The 14,398-nt window shown below is 42.2% G+C and overlaps 1 long non-coding RNA gene across 1 annotated transcript; it reads left to right on the top strand.

Annotated features, from left to right (window-relative positions):
• The first annotated feature begins 1,774 nt into the window (after positions 1-1,774).
• Positions 1,775-2,760, top strand: LOC118502069. The gene is made up of 2 exons (XR_004904746.1): positions 1,775-1,899; positions 2,618-2,760. It is a non-coding gene; the product is annotated as an uncharacterized LOC118502069 (long non-coding RNA).
• Positions 2,761-14,398: the final 11,638 nt, after the last annotated feature.

The following is a 14,398-nucleotide window of genomic DNA, read 5'->3' as shown; positions in this document are numbered from 1 at the left end:
GAATGACCTCTAAGTGTTCAAGTAAAAGAGTCACACATCTGTAACTTTAAATCAAAAACTAAAACTTATTAAGCCTAGTGAGGAAGGTATGTTGAAAGCCCAGATAGGCCAAAAGCTAGGACTCTTGTGCCAAACCGTTAAACAAGCTGTGAATGCAAAGGAAAAGTTCTTGAAGGAAATTAAAAGTGCTACTCCAGGGAACACGTGAATGATGAGAAATTGAAACAGCTTTATTTAAGATGATAGGGAGAAAGTTTTAATGGTCTGGATAGAAAAGTAAATCAGCCCCAACATTCCCTGAAGCCAACACCTAATCCAGAACAAGATTCTAACTCTCTTCAATTCTATAAAGACTGAGAGAGGTGAGGAAATTGCAGAAGGAAAGTTGGAAACTAGCAGAGGCTGGTTTAAGGTAAGAAGAAGTCTCCACAACATAAAAGTACAAGGTGAAGCTGCAAGTGCTGATGTTGGAACTGCAGCGTATTAACCAAAAATCTAGCTAAGACCACTAATGAAGGCAGCTATACTAAACAACAAATTTTCAGTATAGACAAAGAAGCCTTTATTGGAAGAAGCTGCCATCTTGGACTTTCATAGCCAGAGAAGAAAACACAATGCCTGGCTATAAAGCTTCAACAGACAGGCCAACTCTTGTTAGGGGCAAACACAGCTGGTGATTTTTAGTTGAAGCCAATGCTCATTTTCCTTTCCAAACATCCTAGGATCCTTAAGAATTACACTAAATCTGCTCTGCCTGTGCTCTATAAGATGTGTGATAGTACATGTGTTTACAACATAGCTTACAGAATATTTTAAGCCCATTATTGAGATCTACTGCTCAGAAGAAGAGACTCCTTTCAAAGTATTACTGCTCACTGACAATGCACCTGGTCACCCAAAAGCTCTGATGAAGGTAGGTGTACAATGAGGTTGGTGTTGTTTTCATGCCTGCTAACACAGCATCTGTCCTGCAGCCCAGAGGTCAAGGAGTAATTTTGAATTTCAAGTCTTATTATTTTTAAAAGATTTTATTTATTTATTTTTAGAGAGGGAAGGGAGGGAGATAGAGAGAGAGAGAAACATCAATGTGCAGTTGCTGGGGGTCATGGCCTGCAACCCAGGCATGTACACTCACTGGGAATCAAAAGGTCTTATTATTTAAGAAATATATTTTGTAAGGCTGCAACTTCCATAGAGAGTAATTTCTGTGGGGGATCTGGGTAAAATAAACAAAAAACCCTTGGAAAGGATTCACCATTCTAGATGCCATTAAGAACATTTGTGATTCATGGGAAGAGGTCAGAATATCAACATTAACAGGAGTTTGGAAGAAGTTGATAAAACCCCTCATGGATGACTTTGAGCAATTCAAGACTTCAGTGGAGTAAGTAAGTAATAGCAGATGTGACGGAAATAGCAAAAGAATGAGAATTAGAAGTAGAGTCTGAAGGTGTGGCTGAATTGCTGGAATCTTATAATAAACTTTAATGGATAAGGAGTTGCTTCTTATGGATGAGCAAAGAAAGTGGTTTCTTGAGATGGAATCTACTCCAGTCGAAGATGCTGTGAAGATTGTTGAAATGACAAGGGATTTAGAATATTATAATACATAAACTTAGCAGCAGCAGGGTTTGAGAGAATCACCTTCAATTTTGAAAGAAGTTCTACTATGGGTGAAATGCTATCAAATAGCATCTCATACTTCAGAAAAATCATTATCAAAGGAAGAGTTGATTAATGCCACAAACTTCATTGTTGTCTTATTTTCAGATATTGCCACAGCCACTCCAACCTTCAGCAACTGCCACTCTGACCAGTCAGCAGCCATCAACAATGAGGCAAGACCCCACCAGCAAAAATTAACAAAAGGATTACGACTTGCAGAAGGCTCAGATGAAGGTTAGCATTTTTTTAGCAATAAAGTATTTTTTAATTAAGATATGTACATTGTTTTTTAAACATAACATTTTTTCACACTTAACAGACCATGGATAGTGTAAGCATGACCTTTATATGCACTGGAAAACTAAAAGTTTCCTGTGACTCGCTTTTTTGTGATGCTCTCCTTTGTCGTGGTGGTCTGGAACCTAACCCACAGTATTTCTGAGGTATGCCTGTATAGGATTTGCACCACACAGAAAAAATATTTCTGAACTTTTATAAATCGGCTCTCCTGAGCCGGTGTGGGTTAGCTCCTGCAACCAGGATTTTGCAGCAAAATTGCTGGTTTCTCATCAGCTTCCCCTCTCTACAGGCACTTAGCTTATAGTTTCCTTTGTCATGTAATATCAAGTACTACTTCCACCCACCTTCCATTCTCCAAAAACCTTTATTTTAAGTTAATAGCTTTTTAAATTGTATTTATTTAATTTTAGAGAGAAAGGAAGGGAGAGAAAAAGTGAGGGGGAGAAACATCGCCAGTTGCCTCTTGTACATCCCCCACCAGGGACTAAATCCAAAACCTAGTCATGTGCCACTGGGAATTGAACTGGTGGCCCTTCACCCTGTGGGACGATGTTCAACCAACTGACCCTGAGCCTCAGGGTCAAAGAGTCTTTTGAAATCCATCTTAGGCTGATGTCTCATTGTCTTCCTTTTTTTTATCCTTGGGATTCAGGCCAAGGGAAGGAGCATGGTGCACATCCAGTCCAGGTGACCCACCAGTGACTGCAGTCCTAGCCACCTCCAGACTGCAACTGTCAGAGAACCACCCAGGTGAGCCCACAGAAAATTGAGAGGTAATAATATATTTTTGTTTTAAGACATTGAGTTTGGAGATTTTTTGTTACACAGGTATGGGTAATGAGCAAAAAAGGAGCAGAATGAGGATTTAAAGCCTGTACTTACTTCCACTCCAGTGCATTTTTGGGTTAGTCTCTTGCAGAGCTTGATAATCCCATGCCCATTTGCAGATATACAGGGTCTTTGCATGTTATGGAATTACTCAACTTGCCTACCTGGCACCATTGACCATATTCAAGAGCCAAACTGCTGCACATAGAATATGAATCACGATACCCAGGCCTAAGACATTTCCCTTTAACATTTTTTAAATTTAATTTTAATCTTATTATTATTATTTTTCTCCTGAGTTGAGGATTGATTTTAGAGAGAGAGGAAGCAGATGAAAGAGAAGGAGAGAAACATCAATGTGAGAGAGAAAGATTGATTGGTTGCCTCTCCTACGTGCCCTGACCAGGAACTGAACCCACAACCTGGGCATGTGCCTGAGAGGGAATCAAACCCTTTGGTTTACAAGATGACGCTCCAACCAACTAAGCCACACCAGCCAAGGCTTAACATTTTTTTTAAAGAAAGGAAAAGAACCTTTGCTATAGTTTTATGGAAATTTTATGCAGCAGGGTAGAACAGAAGGCACAGACTTCTCCTTCAAATGATTACTGTAATGAAATGTAGAGACTTGACTGTCAGTCACCAAGACCAGGGTCTGAATTCTGTCTCCTCCTTGCAGAAATGACCTGGGACAGATTGCTTCCCTTTAAAAAGTGGGCACTCAGATTAGTAGCTGTGTGGGAATTTGGGATGGGGAATAATCTTTCTGTGGAGTCCGTGAAAGAGACACCACCAGAGGCAGCTGTTCTCTAGCCATCAAAAATAAACAAGTATAGGAAATGGAGAAACCAAAGAACTTATATGTATGACCCATGGACATGAACTAAGGCAGGGCGGGGAATGCTGAGAGGAGAGAGGGTGCAGATGAGAGAGAGAGAAAAAATGGGACAACTGTAATAGCATAATCAACAAAATATACTTTAAAAAAGAATATATAATAAGGCTTTGGATTCCCCTCAATTGGAGGATCATGGCAGTTAGTCTGTCTGTGGGAGGCTGCAGAGGCTGAGGGTCTGGTCACTACTAATCAAGGTGACCTTGGAAATTTCCATCACTGAATCCTTTCCCTCATCCTCTGGGTTTTCTCCTTTTTCTATTTGCCCCCTAAATGAAAGGAGCTTCATTGTCCTGTGTGATTATTAATATTTACATGTTGTAAAAAGAGTAAAGAAAAGTTTAAAAGATATTTGCCATTATCTCACCATGGAGAGAAAACCACTCTTGACATTTTTCACCTCCTTTTCTTACTTAATTTATTGCAGACATAGTTCCATAATAATGAACTTTGGTCAATGTCATCAGTGCTGCAGTTATGCCATGGACTCAAGATGGCAGACTCAGGAACCAGACATCCTATGTCCACGTATCTTCTCTTCTTCTCACCAGCCATGTGACCTCCAGCAAATTCTTTTCCTCTTTACTCTGGCTTCCTCACCTGTAAGATGGAAACGATCACAGCCACTTACCTCATAGGGTTGTCATGGTGACCAGGTGAGTTATCACCAGGCACACAGATACCAACCACTTTCTATGAGCTACACTTGTTAGGACATTTTCAACACATCTCTAAGTCTGAATGCTTTTACTAACCTACACAACCTGACTTTGTACTTTTGCTCAAGTATTTCCTCATACTAAATTTCTAGAAGTAAACTTATTTGATCAAAAGGTATATGCCCTTTTAAAATTGTGTCCCCCAGAAAATTTTGTGCCAATTTACATTGTCACCAGATAGGTGAAGAGCACCATTTCTCTTTATCCTCACCAACACTAGGTACTGTCCATTTTTTTAACTACTTAAATGGCTCCTTTTTATTTTTTAAATTTTATGTTATTGATTATGCTATTACAGTTGTCCCATTTCCCCCCTTCATTTCCCTTCACCCTGCACACCCCCTCCCACCCACATTCTCCCTCCTTTAGTTCATGTCCATGTGTTATTAGTTCTTTAGCTTCTACATTTCCCATACTATTCTTACCCTCCCCCTGTCCATCTTCTACCTACCATCCATGCTACTTATTCTCTGTACCTTTTCCCCCTCTCTCCTCTTCACACTCCTGTTGCTAACCCTCCATCTGATCTCCATTTCTGTGATTCTGTTCCTGTTCTAGTTGTTTGCTTAGTTTGTTTTTGTTTTAGGCCTGTTTGTTAGTAATTGTGAGCTTGCTGTCATTTTACTGTACATGTTTTTTATCTTCTTTTTCTTAGATAAGTCCCTTTAACATTTCATAAAATAAGGGCTTGATGATGATGAACTCCTTTAACTTGACCTTATCTGAGAAGCACTTTATCTGCCCTTCCATTCAAAATGAGAGCTTTGCTGGATAGAGCAATCTGGGATGTAGGTCCTTGCCTTTCATGACTTGGAATACTTCTTTCCAGCCCCTTCCAGCCTGCAAGTTTTCTTTTGAGAAATCAGCTGACAGTCTGATGAGAACTCCTTTGTAGGTTACTGCCTCCTTATCTCTTACTGCTTCTAGGATTCTCTCCTTCATTTTAATCTTGGGTAATGTAATTATGATGTGCTTTGGTGTGTTCCTCCTTGGGTCTAACTTCTTTGGGACTCTCTGAGCTTCCTGGATTTCCTGGAAGTCTATTTCTTTTTCCAGATTGGGGGAGTTCTGCTTTATTATTTGTTCAAATAACTTTTCCACTTGTTGCTCTTCCTCTTCTCCTTCTAGTACCCCTATAATTCAGATGTTGGAACATTTAAAGATGTCCTGGAGGTTCCTAAGCCTCTCCTCATTTTTTGAATTTTTGTTTTTTCATTCTTTCCTTCTGGTCCACTCCATTGATTTGAGTCCCAGTTTTCTTCCCATCACTATTGGTTCCCTGTGCATTTTCCTTCATTTCACTTAGTGCAGCCTTCATTTTTTTCATCTAATTTGCGGCCAAATTCAACCAATTCTGCGAGCATCCTGATCACCAGTGCTTTGAACTATGCATCTGATAGGTTGGCTATCTCTTTGTTGCTTAGTTGTATTTGCTGTGGAGCTTTGTTCTGCTCTTCTGTTTGGGTCTTTTGTGTGTGTGTGTCTTGTCGTGCCTGTTACATATGAAAGGCAGAGCCTTAGTTTTTCACCAGGTCGGGACAATCCAGTTGCTGAGTTGTGATGCTGTATGTAGAGGTGGGGTCTGAGAGGGAACAATGGTGCTTGCTCCATGCTCTGTAGGCTTTCAGTCCCTTCCACCACTTCCCGCAAGCAAACTGGGCCCTTCTGGTGCTGATTCCTGGGTGAGTGGGCTTGTGTACATTCTAGGACCCTGTGGATCTCTCCAACGAAGTCTCCTGTGAGTCTGGGAGTCTCTCCCTGTGCCTCTATCACAACAGGTGTTTTCAATTGGTGTTTTCAGGCTTTATTTCCCAGCACTGGGACCCTGGGTTGCTGAGTCTGTCTCACCCTCCAGTTTTACCAGGTTTATCTGCATGGAATGTGGGACCCCCGGTCAGCCAGTTGCCTTGCACGCTGTGTCCCCACTGCACAATCGCCACCTCGCTGGGTCTGCCTGTTGTCAACCTGCACCCAGGGTCCACCCGCTTCAGACTTGCACACCTGGGGTTTGTCAGCTGCTGCCTTGTGTGCCCTGTGCCACTGTTGCGCATGGGTCACCGGCCAGCAGTGACCACGGAACGCTGAGGATGGCTCGCCGAAAAACACACGAGAAAAAAAACACACATGCACAGAGACAAACCAGTTTCTGTGGGGAAGTAGAGACGAAATGGCCACCCCCCCTACTGGGGAGGGCCCTGATTTACAGTCCATACCTGCTTTTATTGGGCTCATTTTGCATAATAATTCAGGTAAAGTACAGTACTTATCAGGGGGAAGTAAGGAACCATAGAAAACAAGGAAATCTGCTGGTCTATTGAGTGGGGGTCAAAGAGCCGTAAGACTTTGAGGAACAAACTTCCTCCTTGGACCCTTCTCATTCAACTGAGAGCATTCTAAACAAAGAAGGTTTCACAGTAATTTACGTGTTCTTTCTTAGGCCTGATCACCCGGGGAATCTGCCCTTTTCAGCACAGAGCTGCACCACCCTGTCATTGTTTCAGGCTTAGCACAGGAACTAAGGCAATAAGGAGATTTTCTCCCAGACGATGAGAACTCAGGCTATGTCAAAGCCGAGGAGCGAGGGTCCGTCACCCTCTTTTGCTGCAGCCCCCCAAGTCCTTCTTTTGGGGGGCCTCCCAAAGTGATCGTGCCTGGCTTAGGGAATCTTACCCGTCTTTGGCTAACCAACCAAGCTTTTTGGGGTTCAGTTATGAATAAAGCAGCAGAAGCAGCATTCCTGCCAGTGATGTAAGCTTTTGTCTCCTTGCTGGCTTACGGTTCCAAGGGCATTCCCTCAGCCTTAGCCTAGGTGGGGGTTTCAGCTTCTGATACCAGTCAGGGCGGTTCCCAACATGCCACCGCTTTTTTTTTTTGCCAAAACCCCTGTGCACCCGGCCACCCAACTCCACCCCTACTACTGGTATGGATGAACGTGCCTATTTTAACTCCTTGGTTGTCAGACTTCCATATAGTTCAATTTTCTGTCAGTTCTGGTTGTTATTTTGTTTCTATATTTTTGTTGTCTTTTTAAAAATTTTTTTAAAGATTTTATTTTTTCATTTATTTTTAGAGAGGGAAGGGAGGGAGAAAGAGAGAGAGAGAAACATCAATGTGTGGTTGCTGGGGGTCATGGCCTGCCACCCAGGCATGTACCCTGACTGGGAATCAAACCTGCGACACTTTGGTTCGAAGCCCATGCTCAATCCACTGAGCTATGCCAGCCAGGGCAGTTGTCTTTATTTTGGTTGTGTGAGGAGGCACAGTGTGTCTACCTACACCTCCATCTTGGCCAGAAGTTGATACTGTCCATTTTTTAACATGGCCAAGTGGACAGTCAGCATAGGGTAAGTGGAGGCAGTCTAGCTTCCTCACCCAGGTGTCTGGGTAGCTAAGATAAGCAGTATTGCTATAGCTTTGGATGGGCTTGCTAACTAGTGTTCTCATAGCCTTGAGACTGGGTCAAATAAACTATTCCCATAACATGAAGTGGACTCGCATGCATGGAATCATGTTATATTATATAATTTCTGTCATCTTGCTGGCTTCGTTCCCCTCTAATATTTAAACAGATAGAGACTCCCTGCTGGGGGTGATAATGATGAGAGACACACAAGGGGACAGGTGCCACAATGGGTGTCATGCTGGGGAGCTGGACCATGGCATGAGACATGCAGATAGACACGTAGCTTGCAGCATGCATGGCTCACCCACCCATGAATAAAGGCATGCCAGACATCCCAATGACTCTGTGAATATTTTTCCATCTGTGTGAATACCATGAACCTGCCTGGCCTTGAAGGGTAGCGACATAGACAGTGTTTCCTGGCCTATTTTTCCCCCACCATGTAAGTTTTGCTTGAATCGGTAGGAAACAAGAAAATATGTACTGGGTCAAACAGAAGTCAACAGCCTGGTGAAGATGGAGGTGTAGATAGAAACGCTTCACTTCTTCACACAACCAAAAGAGGGATAACAACCAGTTTAAAAACCATAACAACCAGAAGTGCCAGCAAATCAAACTGCATGGAACTCTGACAACCAAGGAGTTAAAGAAACATTCACCCAAACCAGTAAAAGGGGCGGAGATGGGAGACAGGCAACTGAGCCAGAGAGGTGTCTGAGCAAGGTGGCTGAACAGGCAAGTGAGGTGGGGCTGACTGGACAGGAAAACTAATGATGCAAAACTAGCTGTAAAATACTGTGGGAATTGCCACAGTGGGAGAAACTCCCAGCCTCACAGGAGAGTTCATTGGAAAGTGGGGAGTTCATTGTTCCCTCTTGGACCCTTCCCCCACAGACAGTGCCACAACACAGTGGAATGAGTTGTCCTGACCTGGCGAATACCTAATACTCCACCCCCTTGTAACATAACAGGTGCACCGAGACAAAGAAATATGGCCCAAATGAAAGAACAGAACAAAACTCCAAAGGAAAAAAAAAAGAGCTAAGTGACAGGAAGATAGACAACCTATGTGATACAGAGTTCAAAACACTGGTAATCAGAATGCTCATAGAAATGGTTGCGCTTAGTCACAAAATAAAGGAAGAAATGAAGGCTATAAAAAGTGAAATAAAGGAAAATATACAGGGAACCAACAGTGAAGGGAAGGAAACCTGGACTCAAATCAATGATTTGTAACAAAAGAAAGAAAGAAACATCCAACCAGAACAGAATGAAGAAATAAGAATTCGAAAAATGAGGAGAGGCTTAGAAACCTCTGGGACAACTTTAAATGCTCTAACATCTGAATCATAGGGGTGTTGGAATGAGAAGAACAAGAGCAAGAATTTGAAAACTTATTCGAACAAACAATGAAGAAAACTTCCGCAATCTGGAGAAGGAAATAGACTTCCAGGAAGTCCAGGAAGCTCAGAGAGCCCCAAAGAAGTTGGACCCAAGTAGGAACACACCAAGGCACATCATCATTAAGTTACCCAAGATTAAAGATAAGGAGAGAATCTTAAAAGCAGCAAGAGGAAAGGAGACAGTTACCTACAAAGGAGTTCCCATCAGACTATCAGCTGATTTCTCAAAAGAGACCTTATAGGCAAGAAGGGGCTGGAAAGAAGTATTCCAAGTCATGAAAGGCAAGGATCTACATCCAAGGTTGCTCTATCCAGCAAAGCTTTCCTTTAGAATGGAAGGGCAGGTAAAGTGGTTCCCAGATAAGGTCAAGTTAAAGGAGTTCATCATCACCAAGCCCTTAGTATATGAAATGTTAAAGGGACTTATCTAAGAAATAGAAGAAGATCAAAACTATGAACAGTGAAACGACAACAAAGTCACAACTATCAACAACTGAATCTAAAAAACAAAAACTAAGCAAACTAGAACAGGAATAGAATTACAGAAATGGAGACCACATAGAGGATTATTAGTGGGGAGAGGAAGGGAGAGGGAGAATGTAGAAGAAAGAGAACAAGGAATAAGAAGCATAATTTGTAGGCACAAAATAGACAGGGGGAGGTTAAGAATAATATAGAAAATAAGAGAAGTCGAAGAACTTATAGGTACAACCCATGGGCATGAACTAAGGGTGGGTGAATGCTGGAGGGGGGGAGTACAGGGCGAAGAGGGGGTAAAGGGGAGAAAAAAATTGGGACAGCTGTAATAGCATAATCAATAAAATATACTTAAATAAATAAGTAAGTAAGTTTAAAAATTTTTATTTGCCTATTATCAAAAGACACAGACTGAGAGAAAAATACTCACAATATATATATCTGGCAAAGGAATTATATATAAAGCACTATTTTTTTTTAGGTGCAGGAGGCAGGGAGAAAGAGAGGGAGAGAAACGTTGATTAGTTGCCCCTCATACACACCTCGACCAGGGACCGAACCCACAATCCAGGCATGTGTGCTTACTGAGAATCGAATGGGCAATCTTTCACTTTGTGGGAAGGCACCCAACTAATTGAGCCACACTGGTCAGGAACTATAAAGTGCTATTAAAAAAATCAATCCTAAGGTTCACTTCACACACAATAGGTTGTCCATAATAAAACTAACTTAAAAAAAAAAAAAAAGCCCTGGCCAGGTGGCTCAGTTGGTTAGAGTGTCATCCAATATACATATATGCGCACACACACACACACACAAAGTTTGCAGGTTCAGTTTGATTCCTGGTCACGGCACATACTTAGTGTTTGATCCCCTATCGGAACATGTCCAAGAAGTACACCATTGATGTTTCTCTCTCACATCGATGTTTCTCTCTCCCTCCCTCCCCCCGCTCTAACTCTTTCTCTCTCCCCATCCTCCACCTTCCTTTCTCTCTAAAACCAATAAACATATCCTCCACTGAAGATTAAAAATAAAAAAGAAATAGAAAATAACAGGTGTTAGTGAGAATGTGGAAAAATCAGAACCCTCACACATTGTTGATGGGAATGTAAAATGGTCCAGCCACTCTGAAAAACAGTTTGGCAGTTCTGAAAAAAAGTTAAAAGTCAAGTTACCATATGACTAACCAGTTCCACTCCTAGGAATCCACCCAAAAGAATTGAAAACAGGTGTTCAAATAAATATTCAAATATAAAGGTGAACAGCAGTGCTATTCAGTCACCAAGGTGGAAAACACCCAAATGTCCATCAACAGATGAATGGATAAACAAAATGTGGTCCGTGCATACAATGGAATATTAATCATCTACAAAAAGGAACTATGACACATGTACAATATGCATGAAACTCAGAAACACTATCCTAAGTGAAAGAAGCCATATATTGTATGATTCTATTCATAGGAAATATTAAATATCCAGAATAGGTAAATTCATAGAACAGAAAGCAGATTGGTAACTTGCTAGAAGCTGGGGAGAAGGAGGATGGGTCACGACTGCTTAATGGTTATGGAGTTTCATTTTGCAGTGATAGGAATATCTTGAAGTGAAAGAGGTGCTGGTTGCACAATATTGTAAAAGTAGTGAATGTTATTGAATTGTGTGCTTTAGAAATGAGTAATGATTAAATATACATTATTTGAATTTCATCTCAAAAAATCAATAAAAAGAAAGCAAATAATCCAATTTTCAAAATAGGCATATGACTTAGATGCTAAAATAAAGGAGACATATGCGGCAAAGAAAAGCACATGAAAAGCTTGATATCATTAGCCTCCAGAAGAGTATAAATTAAAGTTGCAGTGATGGATCACTATATATGCATGAAAATGACTAAAATTAAGACTGAGAATTCTGAATGTGGAGGAGGGTATGGAGAAGCCAGAACCTTCACACATTGCAAGTGTGGATCTAAAATAGTACAACTTCGCAGGAGTTTGGCAGTTTCTTATATTGTTAAACAAAATTACTACAAGACCCAGCAATCACACTCCTAAGTATTTATCCAAAAGAAATGAAAAAAAAAAAAAAGTCCATCAAAAAGCCTTGTATAAGCCCTGGCTGGCGTAGCTCAGTGGATTGAGCATGGGCTGCAAACCAGGCATCGCAGGTTCAATTTCCAGTCAGGGCACATGCCTGGGTTGCAGGCCATGGCCCCCAGCAACCACACATTGATGCCTCTCTCTCTCTCTCTCTCTCTCTCTCTCTCTCTCTCTCTCTCTCTCTCTCCCCCTCCCTCCCTCCCTCCCTTCCCTCTCTAAAAATAAATAAATAAAATCTTTTTTAAAAAGCCTTGTATATTTCCTCATACCTGTCAGAATGGCTATCATCAATAAATCAACATACAACAAGTACTGGCAAGGATCTGGAGAAAAGGGAACCCTCATGCACTATTTGTGGGAATGGATACTGGTGCAGCCACTGTGGAGAACAGTATGGAGGATCCTCAGAAATTAAAAATGTAACTGCCAGTCCTGGCTGCCATGGCTCAGTGGATTGAGTACTGGCCTGCAAACCTAAAGGTTGTGGATTGAACTCCCAAGGCAGGACGTACACCTGGGTTGCAGGCCAATGTTTCTCTCCCTTTCTTTCTCCCTTCCTTCCCCCTATCTAAAAATAAATAAGTAAAATATTTTTTAAAAATGTTACTTCCTCCTGGCTGCCATAGCTCAGTGGACAGAGTGCGGGCTGTGAACCAAAGTGTCGCAGGTTTGATTCCCAGCCAGGGCACATGCCTGGGTTGCAGGCCATGACCCCCAGCAACTGCACATTGATGTTTCTCTCTCTCTCTCTCCATCTCCCTCCCTTCCCTCTCTAAAAATAAAAAAATAAAATCTTTAAAAAAAAGTCGCTATTTAAAAAAAAAGTTACTTCCTTATAATCCAGTGATTCAACTGCTGGTTTATTTCCAAAGAAACCCTAAACACTAATTCAAAAGAATATATGCACCCCTATGTTCATTGCAGTACTACTTACAATAGCCAAGATCTGGAAGCAACCCAAGTGCCCATCAACAGACGAGTGGATAAGAAACTTGTAGTACACATATAGAATGGACTATTACTCAGCCATAAAAAATAACGAAATCTTCCCATTTGCAACAGAATAAATGGGCCTAGACAGAATAAATTGACCTAGAGCATATTATGCTAAGTGAAATAAGCCAGTCAGAAGAAGACAAATAATTTATGGTTAAGATGGTGGCACAGGTAATCATGGCTCACCTCCTCACACAACCACATCAAAATTATAACTAAATTATACAACCATCACTCATAACCATCATATCCACTTGAATGGTAGTCTGACAACTACAGAATTAAAGAAACCACATTCATCCAGGCAGGTAGGAGGGCAGAGACATGGAACAGGCTGGTCCCACACCCACATGTGGTGGATAAAGATTTGGGAGAAATATCTCAGGAGTGGAGTACCTGCCCCACACCATACCTAGCAGCCCAGGGTTACAGTGCCAGGAAAATAGTCCCCATAGCTTCTGGCTGCAAAAACCAGTGGGGATTGAGTTGGAGGAAGAAACTTCTGTAGTCCCAAGCAGTTCCTCTTAAAGAACCCACACAAAGCCTTACTCAGACTCACTCCCTCTGAGTTCCGGCAACAGGGTAGCAACTTAAAAGGCACTAGTGGAATACAGGGAGAAACTGAAGTGTCTGGTAGAGGCCATTGTCCTTTTTCTGAGTCTTCCCTCCACAGAGCCACAGAGCCAGCAGGCAGGTGCCATATCTGAGACTCTATCAACCTAATACTTTTCCCTACCTTGGAGACCCCCTGAAACTCTGTCTTACCCAACTTATGGGCCCCCCAAGCTGTTAACAGAGACTTTTCCATATGAATGGCTGGAATTGGCTCATGCCTCACAACTTCCTAAATACTCTCAAATAAGCCACAGCCTGCCTCAGTGAGCCCCCAGCCCATGTACCTCTTGCTAAGTGGGCCCAGGCTTGTCAGCTAGCAGCAGTTTGGCTTTTCCCAGGAATCTCCAAGACCAGCACAAGTAGCAACCATCTAGGATTGCTTCATAGCCCAGGCAGGTTAGCCCTGGGCAAAACACAGGAGGGGGCTGACCTTGGCCTACACCTACCAGGAAACCCCAGAGCCTGTGCACCCAGTGGACAGCTACAGACCACATTATAGTACCACCACTCTGCCCCTGCACAGCTGATCCTCCGTGGAGGGCAGAGATTGGTGGTCAGTGGTCACAGCCAGTCCTTGCAGCTGATTGGCCTGGCTAAATCCCTCCCAATGATCTGCCAACAGCAGTCAAGTCTCAACTACAAGAAGCAGGTGTACTCTGCCCACACAAAGGGTGCACCTCAAGTACCCAGCTTGAGTGATAGGGGAGGCTGTGCCACTGGACCCTATAGGACACCTATTACATCAGGCCACACTACCAAGACAAGGAGTCAAAGCAGCTCTATCTAATACATAGAAACAAACACAGGGAGGCTGCCAAAATGAGAAGACAACGAAACATGGACCAGATGAAAGGACAGATCAAAACTCCAGAAAAAGAGTTAAACAAAATAGAGATAAGAAACTATCAGATGCAGAGTTCAAAACACTGGTTATTAGGATGCTCAAGGAACTTAGTGAGGACCTCAGCAGCATAAAAAAGATCCCAGTCATAA

Source organism: Phyllostomus discolor, chromosome 8 (assembly GCF_004126475.2).
Source record: "Phyllostomus discolor isolate MPI-MPIP mPhyDis1 chromosome 8, mPhyDis1.pri.v3, whole genome shotgun sequence".
NCBI lineage: Eukaryota > Metazoa > Chordata > Mammalia > Chiroptera > Phyllostomidae > Phyllostomus > Phyllostomus discolor.
Note: the sequence above shows the minus strand (reverse complement) of the source record. Positions and strands in the feature narration are given on the sequence as shown.